Raw genomic sequence first — 14,710 nt, 5'->3', positions numbered from 1 at the left:
CAGTGAAATAGAGCTTCCTTTTTCCACCACCCTCCTGTAACCCTTGGGTCCACTGGATCTGTGCCAGATCCAATGCCAGGTTTTAGCTGTGCAAGGCCACAGCCTTCCCAGACAACACTTTCATATAAGAGACCCAGTCCACTCTTCCCACTCTAAGAGCCTGTAAACTTCTCTGTATAAACTTGTGTATGCTATCTTCAAATGTGTTATCACTGGTTAAGGACCTGTCTTCCTTCCAGCCTCTCTAAGAAGTTAGGATCCATATCTGTTGGCCATCATTTCTTTTTTTTTTAATTTTTTTATTTTTTTACTTTTCTTTTTTTTTTACAGTTACAGATTTATACATTTTTGTGCTCATGTTTCTCCCTTACAAAGTTTGATAACCCATCCCTTCACCAGTGCCCATTCTCCACCACCAGTAAACCCAACATCCCTCCCCCCCCTCCCCAGTCCTGTCTCCCCCCACCCCCCACTGCCACTATGGCAGGGTATTCCCTTTTGTTCTCTCTTTCTGATTAGGTGTTGTGGTTTGCAATAAAGGTGTTGAGTGGCCATTGTTTTCAGTCTCTAGACTATATTGGGCCCGCATCATTTTTCCCCCACATGACCTCCAATCACATTTTACTTGGTGTTCCCTTCTCTGAGTTGCCCAGAATGAGAAACCAGCCTCCAAGCCATGGAGACAACCTCCTGGTACTTATTTCTACAGTTCTTGGGTGTTAGTCTTATAGTCTGTTATTCTATAGTCCACAGATGAGTGCAATCTTCCTATGTCTGTCTCTCTCTTTCTGACTCATTTCACTTAGCATAATACTTTCCATGCTGATCCACTTATATGCAAACATCATGACCTCATTCTTTCTAACAGCTGCATAGTATTCCATTGTATAGATGTACCAAAGCTTCCTCAACCAGTCATCCGTTTTGGGGCATTCGGGTTTTTTCCAGATTCTGGCTATTGTAAACAGTGCTGCGATGAACATACATGTGCAGATGTTGTTTCGATTGTACTTTTTTGCCTCTCTGGGATATATTCCCAGCAGTGGTATTGCTGGGTCAAATGGGAGCTCAACCTCTAGTTTTTTGAGAATCGTCCATATTGTTTTCCAAAAGGGCTGAACTAGCCGACATTCCCACCAGCAGTGTAGAAGGGTCCCTTTCTCCCCACATCCTCTCCAACAGCGGTTGCTTTGGTTCTTTTGGATGTGTGCTAGCCTCTGTGGTGTGAGGTGGTATCTCATGGTTGTTTTGATCTGCATCTCTCTGATGATTAGTGATGTAGAGCACGTTTTCATGTGCCTTTTGGCCATTCGTATCTCTTCCTTGGTAAAGTTTCTGTTCATTTCTTCGCCCCATTTTTTGATGGGGTTGGATGTTTTCTTCTTGTAGAGTTCAACCAGTGCTTTATATACCCTTGATATCAACCCCTTATCTGATGGGTATTGTGTAAATATCCTTTCCCATTCTGTGGATAGTCTTTGTATTCTGGTCGCTGTATCTTTTGCGGTACAGAAGCTTTTTAGTTTAATGTAGTCCCATTTGTTGATCTCTGTTTTTACAATATTTTCTACATTGCTTAGTTCCGTGTCATCTTTGAAGATACCTTTATCTTCAATATCCTGGAGGGTTTTGCCTACCTTATCTTCAATGTACCTTATGGTTTGTGGTCTGATGTTGAGGTCTTTAATCCATTTTGATCTGACTTTTGTGCATGGTGTCAGATCGAGTTCTAAGCCCATTTTATTGCATGTGGTCATCCAGTTGTGCCAGCACCATTTGTTAAAGAGACTTTCCTTGCTCCACTTCACATCTCTTGCACCTTTATCAAAGATTAGATGATCATACATTTGAGGTTGTGTGTGGAGATATTCCACCCTGTTCCATTGGTCTGCAGTTCTGCTTTTGTTCCAGTACCATGCTGTTTTAATTGTTACCGCTTTGTAGTAGAGTTTAAGGTTGGGGAGGGTGATGCCTCCCATCATCTTTTTCCTAAGAATTGTTTTAGCTATCCGTGGGCGTTTATTGTTCCATATAAATTTCAGGATTGCTTGCTCCGTTTCTTTGTTGGCCATCATTTCTAACCCCGCAGAACCTAGGCTGTGGCCCGGTACATGGTAGAAGGTGCTAAATAAATATGAATTGGCTGAACTATAGGTTATGCTCTAGTTTTCTCCTCTTATTCCAAGGTCTGAATCGCCCTCACCAAAAACAACACATCCAGAGAAGATACAGAACACACAGTGTGTGGCCTTGGGTTGGGTGGCATGGAATGCAAGCCTTCATCTCTGGTCCAGGCCCTGAGCGTAGAGAGTGGAGACTCTCACGATGTCATGGAAACAGCACGGTGCTTGCCATCAGGAGATGGGTGCACTTCGAACCACCATTCCCCACGTGTATGCCCCATGCCTCACAGAGTTATTTGAAAAATCACATGTGAAAGAAATCGGTGAGAAGATTTGCTATGTAATAGAAGATCTTTTTGCGAATGTTGGGTTTTTATGAGATCTGAGAAGCAGGTGGCTTTCGGACTGCCCTCTAGCAGAGCTCACGTGTAACTTTCCGGAACTCCTTCCTCCTCTCAAGCCCCGCACAGCTCTTTGGTCCCAGGGCCCTTAGAGTCTAACTCTTCATTTCACAAATGGGGGAACTGAGACTTACTAAAGGAAAGGGGTCTGCCCCCCAAACTTCATGGGGTCAAAGGGATCACCTTCACTCGAACAATGTCCTTTTTACCATGTCCCATTCAGTGAATTTCCATTCTTCCAGAAGATTCCTTCTGCCCTTTTTGAAACCAGTTCCCTACCTTACTGTGCAGATTTACTGATACAAGGAGCTGCTGACCCATTGTTTATTAATGTAAATTCATTGCAGGCATCGTTTTTAAACATCCAGAAATGTTTTCGTGTTTGCCACCCTGACCCTTAAAGTAACACGTCCTCATATGTTCATTCATTGATTTTTAAGAGGGACCCTGTTTTTGGCATCTCTTATTACTATTGTCCTGAAAAATGAAATAAAATCCCCCTGTCCCAGACCAGCATATTGAATCACAATTAGAAGATAATTTAAACTACTAGTTTGGATCTTCAAACTCTGGCAACATACCTGAATCCTATGAAAAATTATTAAAACAAAACATTGATTCTTCCCTTCTTCATCCCCTAGAGATGCTGATATAATTGGTTTAAAATAGGGTTTTAAATGACTTGAGTGTACAACCAGGAGAGTCACTGATGTAGGACTTAGTGGAAGAAGTTATCATATCATATTTATATATGTATATACCTATATACATATATACATGTATGTATGTATGTAGGAGTTATTTACTCCAAGAAGAGTGCCCAGGGTCATTCCTGACAACACTTGAAGGACCATGGATAATAGGGATAGAACCTGGGCCTCCTGCATTCAGAGAATATGCTCCAATCTATCGAGCTGTCTATTTCACTCTCACATATATTTTGTAGGGACAGAAATTTAGATGAAATAAATTTGTGAGAAGAAGTAGAGCTCAAATTTTAGTCTAACTTACCTGAGGTTGATCCCCACACTCCTACATCCTATCTTGGTGACCCTAGGAACCTCATATAGTGCCTAAAAAGTGCTTAATATACAGCCTGATGCCTGGTCCACAACTTGTTTTGATATCATATCAATGAGCAAATAACATCTCTGTGAGAACATAAGGACCTATTGTCATATTACTCCGAGAATTAGACACTAGGCGCAATAAAGTTAAAGGCCCCTTACCGTGCTTGGCACCCAATAGACATGTAATCATTGACAAATAGTACAAAAAAGATTCTGGAAAGACCATCTGAGAGACCACTTAATTGATCTCTCATTTAGCAGATAACAACATTGAGATTCAGTACATACAGATTCTTCACCTAGTGCTTATATTCGCAGCTAATGTATTTCAGTTGTTCAGCTTCTTGTGCTTGACGTGTTAAGGTAGAAATGGCCTTTTTTTTTTGCTTTTTGGGTCACACCTGGCGATGCACAGGGGTCACTCCTGGCTCATGCACTCAGGAATGACCCCTGGCAGTGCTCAGGGGACCATATGGGATGCTGGGATTCAAACCCAGGTCGGCCGTGTGCCAGGCAAACTCCCTCCCTGCTGAGAAATGGCCATATTAATGCTTGCAAACTCAGTGCTGCTGCTGCTGTTCAAACCAGGACTTAGAGAAAGGATTGGGATGCATTCAGGTCAGCCATCAGTATCTCGCTCAGCAGTGTTAACATGGCAGAGAATGCAGCTCTTTATAACAATCTGTGAACATAGGCTCTCAGACAGTGACCTTGACACTCTCCAGGTCTGAGTCACTCTGTGTGAGTATGGAAAGCAATTTCCTGGGGTTCCCTGGGGAGTAAATCACTTCTTTCTGCTTTGCAGGATTTTCTCTAAAATAAGTCTTCAAAACTCCCAAACTGTTAAGATCTGTGACCTATCAGCAAGCAACCGAGGGTGCCTGGTGGGTTTTGGTAATCTCTGACAGCCCTACAGAGTATGGCTAGAAGGAGCTGTGCAGACCACCTGTGGGTCTGTGCAACAAGAAGATTTCAAGGGGCTGCAGTTTGGAATCATCTTCATTTTCCATACTGCCAATACAACACACAGTTATGCTAAACTTCAGAAACATTGTCATTTTAGAAAGCACCAACACTTCTTTCATTCCAGTATTTGACATCTTACTGAGTACGTGCTTCATACAGATCCATACACACATAAGGCTAAGGAAGACGTTGTTCTTATCCTCAAGGAGCCTAGAGTTTCCTAAGACTCTAGAAGAATGACAAATTATGCAGGACAGTGGAATCATGCCTTCATTTCATGTCATCATTCAACAGATAATTAACAAGGGCCCACCATATTCTGGCTATAGATTCACTGAGTGAACTTGGACCAATTGTTTAAGCTCTTTGTTCCTCTGTTTTTCTTTTCTATAAGATGGAGATGATGACGTCACTTTCCTTTTAATGTGATTATGATGATTCAGTGAGTTATATGGAAAGCCAATAATAAAGAATAATCTTTTGGTGCATAGTAAGTCCTGAGCAGATTTCTGTAGGAATCTAAGCTTCAGAAAGCCTGGATTTTGATCTGTTTTACTCCTAATACTTAGAACAGTACTTGCTACATAGTAGTTTGTCACTAAATATTAGTTGGAAGACAAATAGGCCGGGTAAAGCTGGAATTAGCTGGTTGATCTCCCAACTCTCAATACAATTTATCAAAAGACATTAAAAATGCACATGTAAAAATATGAAAGTAAATCAACATATACTTTATAAAAACAACAAAGAAGTGAATCATAGCCAGAAGTTAAAGCCAAAGCTGGTGCATTAGAAGTCTCAAAATCTGCCAGTTCTCATAGTGGTATTGATATTTGTGTGTCTGGTAATAAGGAGAAGGAAGATGATGATGGCTGTGTAAAGATAAATCTCAAGATAAATCTCAATTATAGAAGGTTATAGGGAGCCTAAGAATTGATATTTTTTAACATACTAGTGAGAGGTTGAATCTTTCCTTAGAAATGATGGATCTTCTGGGCAACCATATTGATGATAGTGGACAGGGAACTGAAGCACTAGGAGGGAATTTGAACTTAGTGGCTTGTTATGTTTCTCCTAAAATGTTAGTCTATTTGTCCTTTAGCACTCAGTAATTGAATGTTACCTACTTTGAGACCAGCTGGATAATATTCTAAAATTAAAGAGTATAGTTTAGGGTTAGTCGTTGAGAATGAGGGCTTCATTTCAATTATTTTATTCTATTTATTTTTTAGTGAAGTAAGATAGTTTTTATTGAGCTAAATTTACTCTTAGAACGACATGAGGGGAGAGAAAGAGAAGCAATATGTCTTCAAGAGAGAACAGGGGCTTCTCCAGATTGGAAAAAGCTGAGTGCTTCATTTTATTTACATTTTGCCTTTTTAATATACCTTTCCCCAAATTTTCAGATTCTGAAGCATTAGAGTTTCTAAATAACATATTACAATGTATTGATTAGACTTTAAAAACCCCTATTTTAAAACTGACATATGCCATTTTTATAGAACCACTTCTACCCTGAGTTTAAAAAAATTGAAAAATACTTAGAGGTGTTCTAAATATTTTCAAAGGTGGTCTTAAATATTTAAGTATATTTCTGGTCTCTTAATGTCATCATAAACATTAAGTTAATTAGCCATTAAGTGCCTGGTTATCCAAAGATGCCAGTGAGCTGCTATCTTCTGAAAGCCAACTTTGCTTCTAAGCAATTTGGAATTCTGGAGGAAAGGTGACATTGGGAGAGCTCCAGTCAGTCCCCCTCACCTTCAGAATCAACATGATGGACTGATTATTGCCTTCACAGCAAGCCAGCTTAGTTTACTTCCTGGCTCTAGAATGACTGTGGGGCTCCTCAGCAGCCCTCTGATCCAAGGCAACTTCCCTGAGTCTGTTACCTCATCTCTGCATCAGGGATGACAGTAATAGTACTTAACCATAATAGGGTTGGGAGAAAGAGTTGTGACTATGTGGAACCCATGATTAGTTGGTTCCCATAAAAGGGAAGCAAGTGATACTAGCTATTATTAATATTACCACTGACTTCTCTAATTCAAGATGACTCTCCTTTCTCTTCACACTGGCTCATGTTTGTGCCATCTCACACTGAAATTCCTGGCATAAATTGGGGTTGAGATATGGTAATGAAAAACTTAGATGTTAGGAAGGATTTCATGAAGGTAATAACATTAAAGTTTGGCCATATAGAATTTTTTTTCTATTTGGGTACTTATTGGAAAAATAAGGAAGAAGGAAATCAACAAATTGCATAATCTACTTAAAATTCTTTGTAGGCCAATCAGGGCCCCCTCAACTTCCTTTTATATATTTTCAGACTGGTATATTTAGCTTCCTCTCTCTCTCTTTCTTTCCTTATATGTCATATCTTACCAACCTTGTTATGCCTTTTATCTTTCAGATTTTTTTAAAGTAACTTTATCTTTTCTAAACTTTCTGAGCCCAAAGGCATGCCATGTGCCAGCTGCAGTAACACCAGGGCTGAGCAGAGCATCATAACACATCTAAATTTTTCTTGAATTCTCTATTCCTAAGAATATGATTAACTTAACTTTGAAGAAGCCACACATAAGACTTTAGTTCCGCAAAAATAAAGTAAAATGGCTTATTGGACCCAAATGGTTTTTTATTTGTTCCATTTCTGTCACTGTCACATAAATTTTAATTAAACTAAAAGAAGCATTATAGAATAACTAAGATCACAGACTTTGATACTGCAGAAGCTGTATCAAAGATCACAGACTTTGATACTGTAGGTTATAGTGTTACTCACTAAACAAAGATTACTCCCTGAAGGACCAGAGGGTCCAAAATATAGTATCTTGCTCAAAGAATGCTGTACTTTTATGTAAGGTTAAAATTATTCAGAAGGAAAATCTTTTTCTGTTTCATCTAAAGACACATTTGGAATACAATTGACTACAGACAAGTGGACTAATTAGATTAAGTACACCTTTTGAGGAGAAGAGGACACCAGTTTTTTTATTATCTGAGACAGCAGTTGTAAAAATGGAAAGTGTGTTGGGTTGGAATTGAACAGAGTGATGTGAACATATGACTTTTTAATCTATATATAGTTTATGTGACTATGTCAATGGGTACATATGGATGCATCTTCTAGATTTTTCCATCAGGAAGACCTAGAATATGTTGTACAACAGAAACAGTGATCATATCAAGGATCCCAGATCTGAGTTTCTAAAATTTTATTCTTCAATAAGAGGAATCAAAGTATCCTAGTTCTGGGACAATGAAAGTACAAGATGAATCAGGAACATCTTGTGGTTCCAAAAGTAAGAAAAACTCTTGGAAGCATGTCAAAAGTACGCAAGGCCAGCTTGTAGGGGTTCCCAGCCTCCACCTTTCTCTGTTCTCCCAACATCCATGCTCATGTTTGACTGAATGAGAAAAATTTGAGCACCAAAATAAGTAATGATTGTTAGAGATTATAACCCAATAAATAAAATAGACTCTCTAAATTCATATCAACACAAATAAATACATGAATGAAAAATAGGGAAGAATGAAAATTATACCTTAAAAGTGAATACCAACTAATAAAAATAGTTAATGATGACACTTTTAACTTTCCATTTGTCTCCTTCACCATAATCATTGATTCAGGCTAAAATAAATAAGTAAAAATTACATAGGTGGAGGGATGGGTGTTGGATCATTGTATGACTGAAATGCAATCATGAATAATTTTGTAATTCCCTATCTCATGGTGATCGAAAAAATAAGTAAGTGGGCAAATTTTTATAAGTACCAGGATAGTTACATAACTCCAAGGTATTTCCTCAAAAATCAAGTACTTAATAAAAAAGAGAAAATAAATATTTACTGCTGTAGAAAATAGTCATAAATTATTAGAGTGGATAACTTACCAGAAACCATGTTAACTAAGTAACAAAACTTGCATCACCAGCAACAAGAGAACTCAGCATCACCTGAAACTGATGGATACAAGATAAGACAAGAGAAGAGGTTATTACATCTATAATTTTCCTGAAAAATATATGTAACCAGGATTCAAACATTAGAAAAATCCAAATTGAAAAACATTCTACAAAACAATGGTTTATATTCTTCAAGTATATGAATGTCAAAAAGATAACAAGCAAGTAAGATATTTTTCTGACTAATGAGGCATTATAATTAAATGCAAGACATGACTCTGGAAGATTTTCACTGTCCTGAATCTATAAGAGATATTTTCAAAACTAGAAAAAGATACTGTTAAAATAGGAGATTTTCTAATGGAGCCTAAGCATTTTGATGAGTGGGTTTGTAAGAGTATCCTTGCTTTTAGGAAATGCACTAAAAACTGTGATGCATTGATGTATCCTGTCTATAAGTTACTTTCTACAACCATTTTGTAATTGCTCAGAAATTGTTTATATTAAAAAAGAGGCAGATTTTTTATATATCTTCATTGCATCACTGTCACTGTCACTGTCATCCCGTTGTTGCTCATTCATTTGCTCGAGCGGGCACCAGTAACATTGTGAGACTTGTTGTTACTGTTTTTGGCATATCGAATATGCCACAGTAGCTTGCCAGGCTCTGCTGTGAGGCCAAGATACTCTCGATAGCTTTCCAATTCTCTGAAAGAGGCAAAGGAATCAAACCCGGGTTGGCCGTATGCAAGGCAAACGCCCTACCCGCTGTACTAACGCTCCAGCCCATTATGTAGCTTATAATGGGAAAATGATAAAATGGGATTCTGGGTGGAAGAATATGGAGTTTTTGGACCTACAAAAATGGCTATAACTTGAAAATCTTCAAGTTAAAGAGTGTTTATAGAAAATTGTGAAAACATTTCAACACCAAAAAACCCCAAGAGTATTGATCTCTAGCAAATTTGAAATGAAAGAATACAAGAGGAAATTCCATCATAAATTATTCCCTGAAAACATAGAAATACAAGAAACAACAATAAGCATAAAAATGTGGATAAACATACCTAAATGTTGATTATGTAGCACTGTAGCACTGTTGTCCTGTTCATCGATTTGCTTGAGTGGGCACCAGTAACATCTCCATTGTGATATCCACTGTGCTATCACAATGATAATACTATATAGTATAGTATGGGAGTGGGTAAATGGTATCATAATAGTATAAGACACTAACATTTCAGTGAACAGGTAGAAGTACTGTTTTCAAAAATTCTCCTTTATTTTAGACAGCAATGAGTCATTTGCATATTCTAATTTATTACTATTATTATTATTACAGTTCTAATCATAATTTATTGAAGATGTAGTTAATATAGTAAACATATTAAATAAGTAATAGAGAGTAAAATGTAACAAGATAGTAACAGAATTTCATTAACCCAAAATAAGTGAAGAGAAAGAAAAGCAGGAAAACATAAAACAAATAGGATGAATTTTTATTTTAAAAAATAGTTCACTGAGGGGCTAGAGTGATAGCACAGCAGGTAGGGTGTTTGCCTTGCATGTAGCCTACCCAGGTTTGATTTCCAGCATCCCACATGGTCCCCTGAGCACGGCCAGGGGTAATTCCTGAGTGCAGAGCCAGGAGTGACCCCTGAGCATTGCTGGGTGTGACCCAAAAAGCAAAAAAAAAAAAAATAGTTCACTGAAGCAAAATAGTTTTAATTAAAGAAGTTCACTTAGAGGAATATGAGGCCAGAGAAAGAGAAAGATACATGTTCAAGAGAAAACATAGGCTTCCCCAGAGTGGAATAAAAGCAGAGAATGGCTTTTGGGAGAAGGTCAGATTTAATTTCTCCAAATTGTCTTGATCTGGAGTAGAACAAATTTTAATTGTAAAAATTTTTATTGTAGCATAAACAAAATACATATAATCTACATAATTGTTGATATATAAATTTCTTATTGAATCAAAAATAATTTAAAACTGAATAAAAACAAAATATAAAACCTTAATATAGCTAATGGTAAGAGTTGCATCATTGTAGGGCATTGAAGGTTGAACACAAAAGAATACAAAAGATATATTATGTGAACACTAATCAAAATAAGGTTCAAATAGCTATACAACTTCATTATCAATTTTAAAATAAAACTTACTTCCCCTAAATGTATACTTTTGCAATAATAAGTCTGTCTCATTAGGATGGTAAGATTTTAGCATACATACATCTAATAACGTAATGATGAATGTTATTTAAGCAGTAAGTCATGCAAGAATAAAATTACTTTGAACAAAGAATTAATAATGCAGTTAACAAACCCAACAGAGCTAATTGACCCAAATAGAGCACCACAGATAAAGATAGAACACTTGTATCATTCAAGTACTTGAGGAGCAATTATAAAAACTGACATATGCTGTATCATAAAGCAAAACTTAACAAATTTCAAGGAATTTAAATCATTTAGCTTGTTTTCTGACCACAATGCAAATGAGTTAGATATCAGTTATAAAAAGATCCCCATATGTTTGGAAAATAATATAATTTAAAATAACCTGTGGGTCACAAAAGTAGCAACAAAGAATAGAAATGAAAAAGTATTTTTAATGGAATGATGTACTTTCTCTCCAGCCCTAATTGCTAAGATATTTAAAAAATTAATATTGAATAAAATATTTTAGCTAGCTTCCTTACATCAGTTCTGTTTCTACCCTAAATAAATGACATTCATAATTAAACTGAACATATTTTAAATGTAGTTTAAAACAACAATGTTTCTGTCCCTTTGGGAGGAGAAGTCAAGTAATACACAGAGCATGTCACAGATAAATAGACTCCATGTCCAAATTTTGTACCATCATCAACTCTTTTCTTCTTGTCTAAGGAAATAACAATTTTAAAAAAGCATGGGGATTTTCTGTTTTGCACACTGTTCAATAATAGAATTAAACTACAGAAGTCAGGGAGTTTTCCATGGGTGATAGCAACTCCCAGCTGGGTTGCACTAGACACTTCACAAAGTATTTTCCTATCTCATGTGGTTGATAGACTTCTGAGGGAAGGATTCTTCCCCCTTTACATGAGAGTTAATGGAACTCAGAAGAACTCTAGATTGGCCAAAAGTTCATAGATACTGAGTGAATGGTAGGGTAGGTTTTGAATCTGATGACTTTGGGACCCCAACCTTACCGCTGTCTACCATGCAACTCCCAAGTGCTTCAGTAATGAAAGAAATACATATGTAAATAGTAAGGTTCTTCAGCATCACTCAGTTTGGAAGAGAGAAGACTAAAGGCAAAAAATAAGGGAAAAAATTATTATATCTTGCTGATAGCATGGTTAATATCTATCTTCTTCATTTATGGTTTACATAGGTGAGGTACAGACTATGTTATATATCAGAGAATAAGCTCTTAAAGGCCTTGAGTCTCCAAGATATCTTTTCCACCAGTCTGAAATTCTCTATTCTCTTCTTTATTATGTAGCTATTGGATATCATTATCTTTTCCTATTAGATAATGTTCCTCTTACAGTTGGGACCCTGCACAAGGCTGTTTTCACTCAGGGTGCCTCAGAGTGGGGGCGAGAACCCTCCTCGCCCTAGGGGACCCAGCCCCAGCAGCTGACCTCTACTACCCAACCACTTCCACGCTTCAGGCTGCTTTCCGGAGATTATAAGACACTTCCTACCCATTTTCCATAATTACCACACCATATTTGATGGAGTTCAGACAGTAGGCAACAAATCACAGAGTGTATACACACATTATATATATGTATATATATACATATATGTACATATATATATACACACACATATATATGGGAGCCTGGCATGCTACTGAGAGTATCCTGCCCCCACAGGCAGAGTCTGGCAAGCTACCTGTAGCATACTCGATATGCCAAAAATGTAACTATAGGTCTCATTCCTCTGACCCTGAAAGAGCCTCCAATCATTGGGAAAGATGAGTAAGAAGAGGCTGCTAAAATCTTAGGGCTGGGAGGAATAGAGACATTACTGGTGCCTGCTTGAGTAAATAGATGAACAACAGGATGACAGTGATACAGTGATACAGTTCTGTCTTCTTGGCAGAGAAGACACTTCCTTATCATCTACTTTGTTACAGAAACTAGACCAGATTCTCTTCAACCACTTCTTGTCCCTCATACTTTACACCAGATATTAATTCTAAATCTAATTAATTCTAATCAGTTTAATGGGTTTATTCATTCAACAAAAATCTTAAGAGCCATTCCTGCTCTTAAGAGTGTGCACCAAGCCCTGCTGAAATACTTCTTGATAAACCACCCCACACGATAATTTGTTCTTACAGGGTGTGTATCTTCATCTCAGGAGCCCCTGGGCATGCCTATCTTGTATTCACCTCTGCATTTCTGGGACCAAGAACATGTAGAAGGAATTACCAGCTGTCAGCAAACGTTTGAAGGGAATGGACGAGAATCATCTCCCTTCTGCATGCTAGAGCTACTTACTAACCCTCTCTCCTTGGACCTCATTATATGCTATAGTATTTACCCTTCTGCCTATCCTATTCATTATCTGCACAAAAGAATATATGTATGAATTATGAATTCATAATTTTAAATTATGAATTTATAACTCAGATATGAATTATGTGACAAGTCTTACCTCAGTTGGAAAAAAAAACCTTTATACTCTTGCCCCCATGCCAGGCTGTCTTCACTAGGGCACCCTTGGATGGGGCAGGTTGAATCTCCCTCCCCACCCCAAGCAGAGCCCCGGCAGCCAAAAACCTCCAGAACCCAGCTGCAGCCATGCTCAAAGCCACTCTTCACATGCTTGGATGAGCCTCATCCATGAAGGAACCAGCAGAGGAACCCAGGTATGTGGGACCCATGGCTGAAAACTCCAAGCCTGCTTGGATTGGGACTGGGACTCCTTCACCCAGATCAACGGCCAAGATCCAGAGATTATAAAACAAAGCTCCTGGAAGAGAAACTCCCAGAAGAGAGTGATGCAGAATCTCACATGGCAGAGACTAGCAAACTACCCATGGCATGTTTGATATGCCAAAAACAGTAACAATAATGAACTCATTCCCCTGACCTTGAACATGACAGGGGTGAATTGAGACATTACTGATGCCCATTCAAGCAAATTGATGAACAACGGGATGACAGTGATACAGTGCCATAATTCCTTAGTGTTCCACTCTAAACCTGCCAACCCCCAAGGTAGGGGCTCAGAGTTTCTCTAAAAGAGATTTTCTTCTACACATCAGCCTTAGTCTCTTGGCCACTTTCTTCAGATCTGCCACCTGCTTTCACATCCCCTAAGGTAGGTCTTGTTCCATCTCACTGCTGACCCCTTGAAGGACTCCTCAAGCTGTCACGCTGGCCTGACCAATCAGGAGAGTAGAGGGAACAATAGTATGTAATGTTCATAATAACCTGGCCTGAATAGTCTCTAGCTCCAGCCTTCTTGAAAATTATTACTGAGAACACCCAAGAATAGGGAACATTCCCTCAAATGCCAACTTCTTTAGCATTTGGCTCCTCTTCCCCACTCTCCCACCTCTTACCCACCTACTGTGGAACTTCTACTCATCCATCAAGACCCAACTCAAACTCTGTCTTCACTCTCCCTAAGCACCAAATAGAGTTAAGTATAATTATGTTGGTTGTACTTTTTCTCTGATTCTCATCTCTGTCTCCTTTCACAGATGTATGTGTCCTCTGCTGACAAATCAGGAAGATGGACACATTATCCTGTTTAGGAGTCTATGCTTGAATCCTTACACCATGAATCAAAAGCAGTACTTGTGGCACTGTTGCAAGTGAATCTTGCAGGCATTCACATATTTTCTTTTTAATACGTAAATAAATATTTTCAGAGTAGCTTCTACTTAATGCATTCCTGAACACCCAGACCAGCATGTCTGCCATCATCAACAAGATGATATGCACAGGTTTATTCATTTTCTGAGTCACTTATAATACAACAGAATGAGCTCACTGTTGGGGCTATGTAGATAAATAAAATATAGACCCTGCCTTCAAGAAGCTCACATCTCCTGGAATTCATTATAAATTCACGTGGCAACATACCTATGCTTCAGGTGAATAATAGTTCAAACAAACATTCTTTTGAAACAATGAAAAGTTCATATGCTGGTGATAGATGTTATTCATGGCCCGGAAACACTGCAAAAAAATTGGAAATGGTTTCATCACCAGCCATTTCATTCT

This window comes from Sorex araneus, chromosome 1, assembly GCF_027595985.1.
Source record: "Sorex araneus isolate mSorAra2 chromosome 1, mSorAra2.pri, whole genome shotgun sequence".
NCBI classification, from domain to species: Eukaryota; Metazoa; Chordata; class Mammalia; order Eulipotyphla; family Soricidae; genus Sorex; species Sorex araneus.
Note: the sequence above shows the minus strand (reverse complement) of the source record.